This window comes from Saccopteryx bilineata, chromosome 8 (assembly GCF_036850765.1).
Source record: "Saccopteryx bilineata isolate mSacBil1 chromosome 8, mSacBil1_pri_phased_curated, whole genome shotgun sequence".
Taxonomy (NCBI): domain Eukaryota; kingdom Metazoa; phylum Chordata; class Mammalia; order Chiroptera; family Emballonuridae; genus Saccopteryx; species Saccopteryx bilineata.
Genome location: NC_089497.1, coordinates 53216048 through 53229006, shown reverse-complemented (window position 1 = coordinate 53229006; position 12959 = coordinate 53216048). Strand labels below are relative to the sequence as shown.

Sequence of the window (12959 nt, the reverse complement as noted above, 5' to 3'; positions counted from 1 at the left end):
CTTTCCTGAGCATGTTACCAAATTGAGCCAGGATTTGGAGTAAGAAGGACTAGATTCTAATTCTGCCTTATTAGCTATTGGATTTGAGGCAAATCACTGGGTCTCTGAAGCCTCAGATTTCCCATCAATAAAATGAGGTGGTAACTTACCTTAATATGTAGTGAAGGTGAAGTGAGATCTTGATTGGGAAAACGTTTCATAAGTTGTCAGTAGCTCAATGTTAGTTTTAAATAGAAGCCTTTTAGGCAGCATTATCTAAGAGCTTTTCTCCTATAGGCCCTCCACAGCCTAGTCTCAGTCAGTTTGATGACAGTATCTCTCAAAACTCCTCTTGGCCCCATCCTTTCCCTCATGAGTTCCCGTGCTCTTAGACAGGCAGCACCATCTCTGCCTGCCCCAGCTCAGCTCTGCTTAGCTGGCCCTGGTCTTTTCTCTGTTCCTTGGTAAACTTCAGAGATCCTTGCCCCCATCTTGAGGGTACATAGGTTCACTCTGGGCCTGTTTTCTCATCTGTAAAATAAGGGTGTTGGATTAGATGATATAGATCTCCTTCCAGCCCCCACATTCTGCAATCCAGCCATATCCCACTGCTAAAAGGAAATCACAGCTTGGGATGGTGAGAGCAAGGCTTATTGTCTAGCATTGACAAGTAATTGATAAAAAGTCAACATAAGAGCATGAGTTAGTAATCTGTTCTTTGTAATAGATAGAGCTATATCTGTAGCAATATTTAAATGAACTAACTAGAACAGCTAAGTGAAATATACCTCTTATTCTTTATCATAATTGACTATTATTAGAGAGCTGCCATTTGTTGAGTGCTTGCTGTGCCAGGCATAGTTAGAAATTGCATATTATAGTTACAATGTATTGGGCATTCTGAGTATCTACACTGTACTTTGTGTTAGGTACTTGAAGTTGACTCTGATCTCCACGGAACCCTACAAAGCAGATTTACAGATGAGAAAATTGAGGTTTAGAGAGATTAATTAATAATTCACCAAGGACATCTGGCTATTAAGTAACAGAAGCAAGTCTGACTACAAGGCCTGTGATGTGATCTTTCATTGAAATCAACCGGCTGGCTGTCACCATCTAGCTTACTTTAGACTGTCAATTTATTGTTACTGGTGTGCTAGGACTAGTGGTGACCCCAGCTATGTTCTTGATACAAATCTGAGCTTGACCTTAGACTAGTGATTGGTCCTCTCCCTAGGTGAGGCGGCCAACCTGAAAACTGCATGGGAAAACTCACCTTGGAAAATTGCACGAAAAAAGCCTCATCTGGGTTTGGCAACCCCCCTCCTCCCATGCTGGTGACACCCAGGCTCCGCTGCTTCCTCATTCACCTTCTCTGTGTACCTACCCTCTTGCCTCGGTCTAACCAAGAGCGGAAGGAAAACTAGAACCCATCACACTGTTTGGCAGGTCTTTGGCTTCAGCCAGAGGAGGCGGATTGTTTTGGTGGAAGTATTCAGGAAACAGCTGGAAACTCGGTTTCAAATCCGGGAGCATGTAGCAGCTGATAAATGAGGCCGGCTGTGCGCGTTTTCTTGTGCTGTGTCGCAGTGGGGAGGGGTCTCCAGGCCTCTCTGTAAGGGAAGCTCAAGTGAGCATGGACGTGCCAGAGCCAGGTGGGCACTGGCGACTGCGTGGGGCCCCAGGAGGTCCAGCAGGAGCTGTGGACGTTTGTGGCTGGAGATGGTCTTCAGACGCAGCCTTGGTCCTCAGCATCGCTCCACATCTCTGCAGCTCTGCAGCCCGTCCTGTCAGCGGTGCTTCGGGCTCCCCTGCCCTTAGAGGACACTCAGCCTGACGCCTGAGGCTCTCCTGTGGAAAGGCAGGACTCCTCCAGAAGTGTCCTCCTCTCTCCTTCACTCATCCAGGTGTTAGTCTGGCCACAGAGCTAACGTCGTCCTTGGAGAACGGGGCCAGGGGAAGCCAGCTTCTCCCCTAAACCATGTAGAAAGGAGCAGGGGCCACGTGAGCTCTGCTCCCGGTTCCCCTGCCTCCGTGTTCTCAGAGTCTCAGGGCCCTTCCAGCCCAGGATCCTCTGGGCCTGTCATATCAGACCATCAATACAGGGCCAGCTCCCCCTCCCCACAGAGTGACTCAGAGAGACGGCTGGGCCGGTCCAGTCTGGAGCTAGGGAGGCTGCTCAGAGCTCTCTTCAGGGCGGGGTGTGATCAGAATCACCAGGCTCACTTCCTTCCTGGGTCTTCTTGTCCAAAGCTTTCCGAGGCTTCTCGAAAGACCAGGAGAGGAGGGGCAGAGCAGACTCATGGCACAGACTGGGGCCCCTTCTCTCTACTCCCCTTGCTCCTTTTTCTAGATCTCTCCTCAGCCCTCTGAAAGTCCAACAATAACACACCCATACCACTGTGGGCTGACAGACCCACCTGCTAGCCTGCCACCTGCTCTTCCCTACCCAAGACTCATGTTTCTAAATTACTCAGATTGCTAATGTTGCCTGAATTGGGGAAGGAAGAGGAAGACTGGAGTGGTAGAAAGAGAAATAAAAAGAATACATTGCATTTTCCAAATGATACTGCCCGTTGATTTTGCTGTCAGTATTCGCCACTCTGCTAAGGCATTAGATGAGATAAGTCACCTTCAGTACTTCTCCAATGCCTGGCACATAGTGCTCACTGAACAGCAGCTAATCTTGGCTGTCTCTCTCTCTCGTCTTTTCCCTGGGGTTTCCACTCAGCTTTTTCAGCCCCAGCCCCTCCTGGACAGACCTGGGAGCTGGCCAAACGCCAAGCTGGAATAACTGCACAGGTGCCTGTGACTGTCACTGGCCCAGTCTTCAGAGTCTTCCTGGCCTGCGCTGGTGTCTCACAGGTGTGCCCTGAGGACCAGGTGCCCCTGCTGATTTGGCTCCTGGGCCTCTGAAGCCCTGCGTGGTGGCCGGGATGGCAGCCTCCGGTTGGGAGGGCTCTGCCTCCTCCCTGGCTTGTTCCTGCTCTGGGCTCGGCTTCCCTGCTGGAACCTTTCCCATTTGCCCAGGCATCCTATGGAGAGCTGGTCCCAATCCTGGAGACACAGGTACCCTAGGGTCCAGAGAGGCCCTTTAGTCCGTGTAGAGAAGACTAGAGAAGGAAATGGACTTTCTTAAGGTCACACAGCTGGTTGGGGCACAGCCACTGTGAGCCCCAGAGTCACTCTCTTCTGTGCGCTTCCACCCTCGGTGCTCTCTTCTGTTTTGTCCTGTGCCTGTTCCTTCCTTGGCCAGGGCTCCTCTGTCCTCTGCGCTTCTGACAGAAATCTGAAGACAACGGCAATGTTAATAATAGCATCCACCACAGATTGAACACTTTTCTGTGCCAGTGATTGGCCTGGGGATGCGTTTTATACACACCGCTGACACTCATAGCCACCCTGCAGGTCGGGAGGAGAGACAGTAGTAGCCCCATTTTACAGAGGAGTGAACTAAGGCTCTCAGAGATGGTCCCTGTCCCAGGCCACACAGTTTAGCAGCGGAAAACACAGTGTGACTGCCCAGCAGTCCGTTCCCCACCACGGGCATTGTGGGGATGGAAGCACTATTCTTGCTCCCTGAATTGATTTCCCAGGCTCCCGCGGACTGAGGTGATGGGGCCGCCCCAACCGGGCACTCATGGTGCTCATTTCATAGGGTGTAAGAACTGGATACAGTTGGTATGGCTTAGCAGACCAGAGGGAGGAGCCCGGGTGTTTGAGAAGGGGATGATTGGACAGACACACTTGTGACCCCCAACTTCCTTCTGCAGGGATGATTCCTGGTAATGAAATGAGTGAACTTTAGGATTGTTACTAAGTTGTGATAGGAATGTGCATTTTGCGAATTGAGTTATAATCATGGATTCTGGCTTTGATTTCTTTTTGCATGTGGCTTTTGTTGCAGAAAGCTTCTCTCAGCCTGTTCTCATTAAATCCCAAATGAAGCGAGAATCCCAACAGGAAGAGAGCAGCTCCAGGAGACCAGGCCTCGCTCGTTCACACTGTGTGTGCGGTTGAGTGTGTTTATTTTATTCGATCTGTGTGTGCGTGTGTGTGTGTGTGTGTGTGTCCCCTTCTGAGAAAACTTAAAAATAACTTTCTGCCAAAGATGTGGGTGCTCAGGGCTGTGCTGCTGAGCAGACACCCTCCTCCCAGCATGGAGGACACTCTGTTCTCCGCTGATGTGGCTGGGCTGACGTGGGCACTCATCTGCCTGTAGAAACCCAGCCCCTCCTTTAATGTGTTTTTCAAGAGGAAAGGCTGAGGGAGAGGCTTCCTGGTGCCCAGGGAAGAACTCAGCTGTGAGGGCAGAGAGGGCTGGCTTTGCGTGGCTTCCCTTGGGAACCCAGGGGTGTGGATCCGTGTTGTTTAGGAATGCCAGCAAGGAACCCCCAGAGTGTACCCCGGGCAGAGTGTCTTGATGCCCATTTTACACACAAGGAAAACTGAGAAGCAAAGAGTACAAAGCATGCACGAGTCACCTGCCGATGGAGAGCTACACTGGCGTGTGTCCAGACCAAATCCCTATAGGCCTCAGAGGGGTAGAGATTTTATTGTTGTGACCTGTTCACCCCCTGCTTTTCCTGTGTCCTCTCTCTGACATTCATGAGATTCTCTGTACAATGAGATTAAGTGGAGTTATAGTTTGGAAATGAGTTTAAAAAAACTTAGACGAAATTTCTATTCATTCATGTATTTCACTATCTATTGAGAACTTACTCATCAGTGATTTTATCAGCATTCTGGGCCCTGGGGATACAGCTGTGAGGAAACCACGCAGGACCTGCAACCTGTGAAACTTGTGTTCTGGTGGAGGGGCGGGTTCATCACACAGCCTCACAGCGCCCTGGCTGCCAGCTGTGATGAGTTGGATTTGATGCGCTTTCCTAACATGGGACATACCTAAGCTCAGTGGGACCAGGGTCTGTGTGGAGTATTTCCAACCAGCTATTTTGTATTTGGTAGTTTGATTTTTGGTTTTGAGCCTAAGTGTAGGAACTTAAAAATTGTTCTTTTAAATGTCCTCTTAAGCTCTGGTCCCTTTTGCTGATCTTTCATGGGTATATTTGTATTTTATTTTTATTTATTCATTTTAGAGGGGAAGGAGGGGGAGAGAGAGAGAGAGAGAGAGAGAGAGAAAGAGGGAGGAGCAGAAAGCATCAACTCCCATATATGCCTTGACCAGACAAGTGCAGGGTTTTGAACTGGCAACCTCAGTGTTCCCAGGTTGACGCTTTATCCACTGTGCCACCAGAGGTCAGGCACATGGGTATATTTGGCACCCAGCATGGAGCTGTTCCTACTTCTTTAGTGTAACCCATGGATTTGATTAGCACACCTCCCATGATTTTGTCCAAACCATTGTCCTTGTTTCTATCCAAATCAGCGACTTTCCCAGTCCATTGCCCCTCCCAGAGACCTCCGCCTGAGACTTACACCCAGCTTACCTCCATTCCTCAGTGGCGAACAGCATTGTTTTTCGGATTCATTCCTCCTTTATGGGCCATAAACTACTCAAACATCTACTACATTCAAGGTCTTTCAGAATCTGAGTGTATATTTACTCTTGGCCAGAACTTAATTGACATGAAGGTATTCTCTTCATTGATGTCTGTCTCAGGCTTCTAATCTCTCTGGTTCACATTTGTTCATCTGTTTTCCTGAGAAGTAGAGATGGGACCCAATCCGGTATTGATTCGCCCTCTTCCCCAGCCATCCTCAAGACTGCACCCACCGCTCCTGTAAAAGCACTTTCTCTTCCACCTGTGTATTTTAAGGACAGAGTGAGAGCAGAGTGACAAGGGAAGTAGAGGGACAGACTAAGGCACCAGTGCTCAGAGTCTGCCCTGGGGACCTTTGGAGTCCTTGAAACTTTCTCAGAGGCCGTGAGGACCAAATCATTTTTGTGATAAAATGTTATATCTGCCTTTTCCACTCGCTTCTCTCTCTAGTGCACAGTGGAGTTGTCTAGCAGCTACAAATACTAGTGCTGTAAAGTCACATAGACTGGATACAGAAACAGTTATGAGCATTTAGCTGTCTTCTGTTAGGCCAGACATTAAAGAAATTTTAAAATGAACAACTCTTCTGTTTTTTGTTTTAGAAAATATTTTTTTCTTTTAAAAATGTTATGTTAGGGTCCTGGCCGGTTGGCCCAGTGGTAGAGCGTCGGCCTGGCATGCAGGAGTCCCGGGTTCTATTCCCGGCCAGGGCACACAGGAGAAGCGCCCATCTGCTTCTCCACCCCTCCCCCTCTCCTTCTTCTCTGTCTTTCTCTTCCCCTCCCACAGCCAGGGCTCCATTGGAGCAAGGTTTCCCCGGGCGCTGAGGATGGCTCTGTGGCCTCTGCCTCAGGTGCTAGAATGGCTCTGATTGCAGCATAGCATCGCCCCCTGGTGGGCATGCCGGGTGAATCCTGGTCGGGCATGCGGGAGTCTGACTGCCTCCCCGTTTCCAACCTCAGGAAAAAAAAAAAAATGATGTTATGTTAACATATAATGGGTTTATTTATGCTTTTAAATGAACTAATATTTTTTGGTTTTAATTTCTAATACAGTCTATATTGATAGCAATAACTCACAAAGAAAAGCTCTTTGGGATCTCCAGTACTTTTTAGGAGCATGAAGGAGAAGTTTGAGGACAGCTGAGCTAGAGGTAAGGGGTCACCTAAGTATGTGAGAATACCAGTTACTCAAGAGTCAGACATGAGCCAATAGAAAAGGTTACATTCCTGTCATTGCCGATTCAGACATGCAGGCCTGTGCCAATGTGTGAGTTGTATAGGATGAGAGATTCCTCTGGAATTATGGAAATCCTTCTGTCCTTTGGAGGAGAGGTACTGAGCTAGGCATCACTTTGCTACCCCATTTTAGGGGTACGCACCAGGGGCTGCTCCTGAGCAGCCCCCACCCCCAGGGGTCAGGACCAGTGCCATCGGGTCTTCTGCACGAGGTGGACACAGTCTGCGGAGCCTGGTGGAAACCTCAGTCCAGATTCCCTGAGACAGTACAGCCGGAGTACCCTCGTCCATCTGCTCTCTGGCCTTGCCTCCCACTCAAGGGATCGTAGACGGGCTTCCTCAGTTTAAGGAGGAAGTAGTGGGGTCTCAGGAGGCAAATGTCCCAAGAGCCTTGGGTGGTGATTCTAGGCCAGATGTGCCAAGGAGTGAGTGGTATTTGAGGCCAGATGTAGAGTTGGGGGTGTGCCCAGCCCTTCCAAGGGCTCTTTGCTTGACAGCATCCTCCCTTTGCTCCACACTCAGACTGGAATCTGCAGCTCTGTAAAAACCGTGAGCTTCCACCTCTGGTTTCCCCAGGACTCCATTGAGAGCCTCTGCAGCTGGCAGCCAGAGGTTTCAAAGGTCACCCCAGCTGGGCGGATTAGAACAACAGATCTCCCTGACCCAGTGAAGCCGCCTGTCCAGCGGAAGGCAAGTTGCAACATCTGTGAGCAAAGTCAAACCCCCCTTAACTTTTTCAGTCTGGCCCTGGGCTCTGCAGCGTCCCCGGCTCTCCTTCCTTCTCTTCCTCCTCGGACGGACCTTGGGCAGGAGTTTCTACAGTACAGTGGAAAGCGTGGCTGCCCACACATCCCAACTCTTGTGAGAGCTGCCTGGGGACGAGGCCACGGTAAGGTGTGTCCGTTCTTTGGTGTGTGGCCCTGCCCTATTGTTTGCTCCTATGGGTCACAGCGAGTTAGCCTGGCACAGTCCACAGCACAGGGGCAGCCCCACTCAGGGATTAGGAGCAGTTAAAGAATTTGTCAAGATTTGAGTCTTGCAGAGAGAGGTTTCGGGTGGGGGAATGTGGAGCTCTCATTGCCTGGGGCATTTACACTTGGGTGGTATGCTGCCTTTGTACTGTGGCCTAGAGGTGGGCTCACTGCTGACAGCCAAGCTTCCAGTGTAGAGCCTGCTGGCAACCCTTCCCTAGGGGGGAGGCATGATACTTCCAAGATGCCCTGCTGACTGATCGGGTGCTTAAAGGCAGTGATCATCTAAAATGCACTTTGCATAGAGAAGGGGACCCCTGGTTTCACCTGTTCTGTCATATAACCTGATACTTGATTTTTAACTTTTATTCTGAATCTTTTTGTCTCAGAATTGCACTCAGGCCATAGTTGAAATTGTTCCTTTCTCGGTTCAAGAGACAATTGATAGTGCTTTTGATCTCTTAAGTCAAATTAGTGCTGCTTTAAATGATTAATGCATTGTTACTTGTGCAAACTTTATTTGGAGGTGAGCTTTGGCCCAAGCATTTTGTGTGTGTGTGTGTGTGTTGGGGATGGAGAGCTGCTTCTAGTTCTCACACCTTTGCTCTTTTGGAACCCCCTCCATTTTTGTCTTTTCTTCCTCTCTGTCCTTTGATCATTGTTGAATAAATCCTCTAGTTGGTTTGTTTTATTCCAGCCACTGAACACTGCTCCGCCGGTAGAGAGAATATTGCCGGTGTTCTCATTGGGATTGTGGTCACCAGGCTGGGCCAGGGCTTAGGAGGCAACAAGGATGGCTTGGTTTGATTTTTTTTTTTGATATAGCATTTCAAATATATTAGTAGCCATTAAACTGGCAATATGACAGAATCTGTTTATGCTGTTGATGGCAGTGGGTGGGGCAATGAGCTGAGCGGAGCTGTTGGCTGTATCTGGCTGGCCTGGCGCTGAGCTCTGGTCCTGCTTGCATGATACTTAAGAAACTGCCCCCACAACTGCCTTGCAGGGGACTAGATGTCTTCTGGCTGTATTGATTGGTCTGTTCTGTGTCTAACCCTGAAGGCAAACCTCCCTTAAGAATGGATAACCTCCGTCTTCTGTGTTCTTAAGGCCAAGCACTTTCCTTTTGATGGCAGTATCCTCAGCCTTCAGGAGATCTAGATGGACTGCAGAAGGTCTTGGATCAAGAGCATTTGTCCTGAGCTTGATGTCACCACTCTTAGTTTCTAGCTCCTCTGAAAGCAGAGGCAGAAGAGTCTCTGTCCCCAAAGCCATGCCTGAGAGCAAAGGGAAGGCACATTGCCTGCCCACTTCCTCTCTGCAGCTCCTGATACTCCTCTCTGTGGTAGCTTCTGCCTAATGCCTCCCCCTTTATTGGGAATAGCAGGAAATGCCTTATCTGAGGCATGGGGCCCAGGGTGTGACTGCAGTCAGACTTTGGTGTGGTTTCCACTTCTGAGCCATGTGACCCTGGACAAGTGTAGATGGCTCTCAGAGCCCCAGTGTCCTCGTTTGCATAAAGGAGCATAGTCAGAACTGCCTTGCAGGACTGTGGAGACTGAGTCGATTGGTGCCCAGCATGAGGTCAGAGGTGCACACCCTGCCCATTAAATGATGCTGCTGGAACAGACATGTTAATCCAGGGGTAGTCAACCTTTTTATACCTACCGCCCACCTTTGTATCTCTGTTAGTAGTAAAATTTTCTAACTGTCCACCGTTCCACAGTAATGGTGATTTATAAAGTAGGGAAGTAACTTTACTTTATCAAATTTATAAAGCAGAGTTACAACAAGTTAAAGCATATAATAATAATTACTTACCAAGTACTTTCTGTCGGATTTTTGCTAAGTTTGGCAAAATAAATCTTTATAAAACAACTTACTATAGTTAAATCTATCTTTTTATTTATACTTTGGTTGCTCCGCTACCCACCCACTAGTGGGCGGTAGGGACCAGGTTGACCACCACTGGGGTAATCCCTCTTCCCCGTCTTTTCACAGAGTTCTGCCTTCCGCCCCTACTACTGTCCTCCAGCAATCCCCGCAGCTACCTTTATCCTGAAGAGGACCGGCTGGCCTGGGTATCTTGCTGGCCTTGGTGATAAGGGTCTGTGTCCTGCAGGCTGGGAAAGCTGGTTTTCCTTTGGGAGCTGGATGATGATGTTGACAGCTACCACTTACTGAATCCCTTTTATGCTACACTAAATGTTTTATATTCAAATCCTCCCTTCAATCCTGTGAGGTTGATAATGTTCCCATTTTATGGAAAAGGAGACTGAGACCAAGAAAGTTGAAGTATCTTGCCCAGCTCACAGTGAGAAAGTAGCTGTGCCCCTGTATTTATGTCAGGATCTGATCTTCATGATACCTACCCCCACCTCCACCCCTACCCCCTAGTGCTGACAGCACAAAATATATCTGTTCCCTTACCTCACTGGCCATGCAGGAGGGCAGACAGAGCAGTGTCCCTCCTGGGTTATGGTCCTAGGTAGTTCTGCGGTAACAAGAACCACATTCCTTCTCTACCCAAGTTACCCCATTCACCACACACATGTAACTGTTCACTGCCTTACCTCTAGAACCCAGCTTGGCATGTGGTAGATGTTCAATAGATAGGTTTTTAATTTTTTTTTAATTTTTCAAATACAGTTAACATTCACTATTATATTAGTTTCAGGTGTACTGGATAGTAGTTAGACATTTAAATAACTTACAGAGTGATCTGCCAATAAGTCTAGTACCCACCAGCACCATACATATTTATTATAATATTATTGACGATATTCCCAATGCTGTACTCTGATTCCTGTGACTATTTCTAACTACTTAATTCCTTCACCTTTTTCACACAGTCCTCCAAACCCCTTCCCATCTGACAGCCATCAGTGTGTCTGTGAGTTTGTTTCTGTTTTGATTGTTTATTTGGTTCTTTAGATTCCACAGATAAGTGAAATCATACGGTATTTGTCTTTCTTTGTCTGACTTGTTTCACTTGGCATAATACCCTCTAGGCCCATCCATGCTGTTGCAAATGGTAAGATTTCAGTATTTTTTATGGCCAAGTAACATTCCATTGTGTATATGTACCACAGCTTTATTTAATCTTGTAATGATGGACACTTAGGTTCCTTCCACATCTTGGCTAATGTATATGAAACATCCTTCATTGTCTCTCGTTATAGCCTTCACTTTAAAGTCTAGTATTTTGTCTAAGTATTGCTACCCCAGCTGAATTTTTTCTTTTTCTTTTTCATTTTCATTTGCCTGAAATATTAATTAATTAATTAATTTATTTATTTATTATAAGTGAGAGGTGGGGAGGCAGGGTGGCAGAGAGACAGACTTCCGCATGCACCCCGACCAGGATACACTCAGCTAGCCCACTAGGGGGCGATGCTCTGCCCATCTGGGGCTGCTGCTCTGTTGCTCTGAATGGAGCCATTGTAGCTCCTGAGGTGGTGCCATGGAGCCATCCTCAGCGTCCGGGGCCAAATTGCTCAAACCATGGCTGTGGGAGGGGAGAGGCGGAAGGGAGAGAAAGCAAGAGGGAGAAGGAGGAAGAGTGAAAAAGCAGATGATGACTTCTCTTGTGTGCCCTGACTAGGACTCAAACCCTAGACTTCCACATGCTGGGCCAGTGCTCCAGCCAGGGCCAATATATTTTGATCTGAAGTGGGTCTCTTATCAATAGCGCATTTATGGGTCTTGTGGTTTTCTTATCCATTCAGCCACCACGTCTTTTGATTGGAGCATTTAATTCATTTACATTTAAAGTAATTATTGATAGATGGGTATGTAGTTTTTGCCATTTTATTATTCATATTTTTTATCATCTTCTTAAAGTCCCTTTAACCTTTTTTGTAATACTGGTTTGGTAGTGATAAATTTAGCTTTTTCTTGTCTGGGAATCAGTAAATATGTTTTAATTGAATGAATAAATATATGTTTCTTGCTATTAAAATTATATCACAGTTACTTTGAAATGTTTCTGCAAACAAATACACAAATAATAATATAAATATGACAAAATGCTAATTGTTGAATCTAGAAAATGGGTATTTGAGGTGCTCGTTTTGTCATTTTTTTTACTTTTCTGTATCCTTGAAATTTTTCTTAATAAAACTATTAATTTAAATTTCTATATTATTAAATTTCTATTATTATTTTCCTTGTAAGTATACACTCATGTAACTGTGTGGTATTCCACTGGGATTAACCCATTCTCACTGTTAGATTTAACTTTTTTTCCTATTTCTATTTAACTGGATTATTTTTCTTTTTCTTTTGCTATAAATAATGTGATTAATATTTTCATGTATAAATTTTGGGCTGCATCTCTGATTGTTTACCAATCACATGTTTCTAAATGTAGGATACTGAGGAAAGAAATGGACATTTTGTTCAGAATCATTTTGCCAAATTGCTTTCCAGAAAGATCACATCGATTTATATTCCCCTGGGTGGGTGTAATCATGTACACTTCACCAGTCTTTTTTTTTTTTTGTATTTTTCTGAAGCTGGAAACGGGGACAGTCAAACAGACTCCTGCATGCGCCCGACCGGGATCCACCTGGCACGCCCACCGGGGGCGACGCTCTACCCACCAGGGGGCGATGCTCTGCCCCTCCGAGGAGTCGCTCTGCCGCGACCAGAGCCACTCTAAGGCCTGGGGCAGAGGCCAAGGAGCCATCCCCAGCGCCCGGGCCATCTTTGCTCCAATGGAGCCTTGGCTGCGGGAGGGGAAGAGAGAGACAGAGAGGAAGGAGGGGGGGGCATGGAGAAGCAAATGGGTGCTTCTCCTATGTGCCCTGGCCGGGAATCGAACCTGGGTCCCCCACACGCCAGGCTGACGCTCTACCGCTGAGCCAACCGGCCAGGGCCCACTTCACCAGTCTTACTAGCATTTTGCTACCTTTCCTTTTAAATATCAGTTTGGTTAGTTTTTAAAAATAATAGCTTGTTCTTGATTTGCACTCTTGGTTCTTATTGTGGCAAGACAGGGTCCATCTGTACTGGTATTTGTCTATCTCCTATGAACTGCCACAGGCGTGGCCTCATCCCATTTATCAGCCAGGATGTTTTCTTATATGTACAGTGTTCTGGTCCTGTATTTTTGTTGTAAATATTTTATCCCAGATTATTATCCACCTTTTTTTTTTGTTTTTTAATAATTTTTTTGTATTTTTTTTTGAAGTTAGAAGCAGGGAGGCAGTCAGACTCCCATATTCACCCTACTGAGATCCACCCATCATGCCCACTAGGGGGGC

General features: G+C 47.1%; 1 protein-coding gene across 3 annotated transcripts in view; it reads left to right on the top strand.

Annotated features, from left to right (window-relative positions):
- The window catches only part of MYLK (myosin light chain kinase), a 302110-nt gene that overhangs the window by 83411 nt on the left and 205740 nt on the right, over nt 1-12959 (top strand). The window contains exon 1 of one of the 3 annotated variants that reach the window (XM_066241754.1): nt 7471-7610. The exons of the other annotated variants lie outside the window; for them this stretch is intronic. The gene's annotated coding sequence lies outside the window, so the exon portion shown is untranslated. Of the gene's footprint in view, nt 1-7470; nt 7611-12959 lie in introns of those variants that run through there. 3 annotated transcript variants of the gene reach the window in all.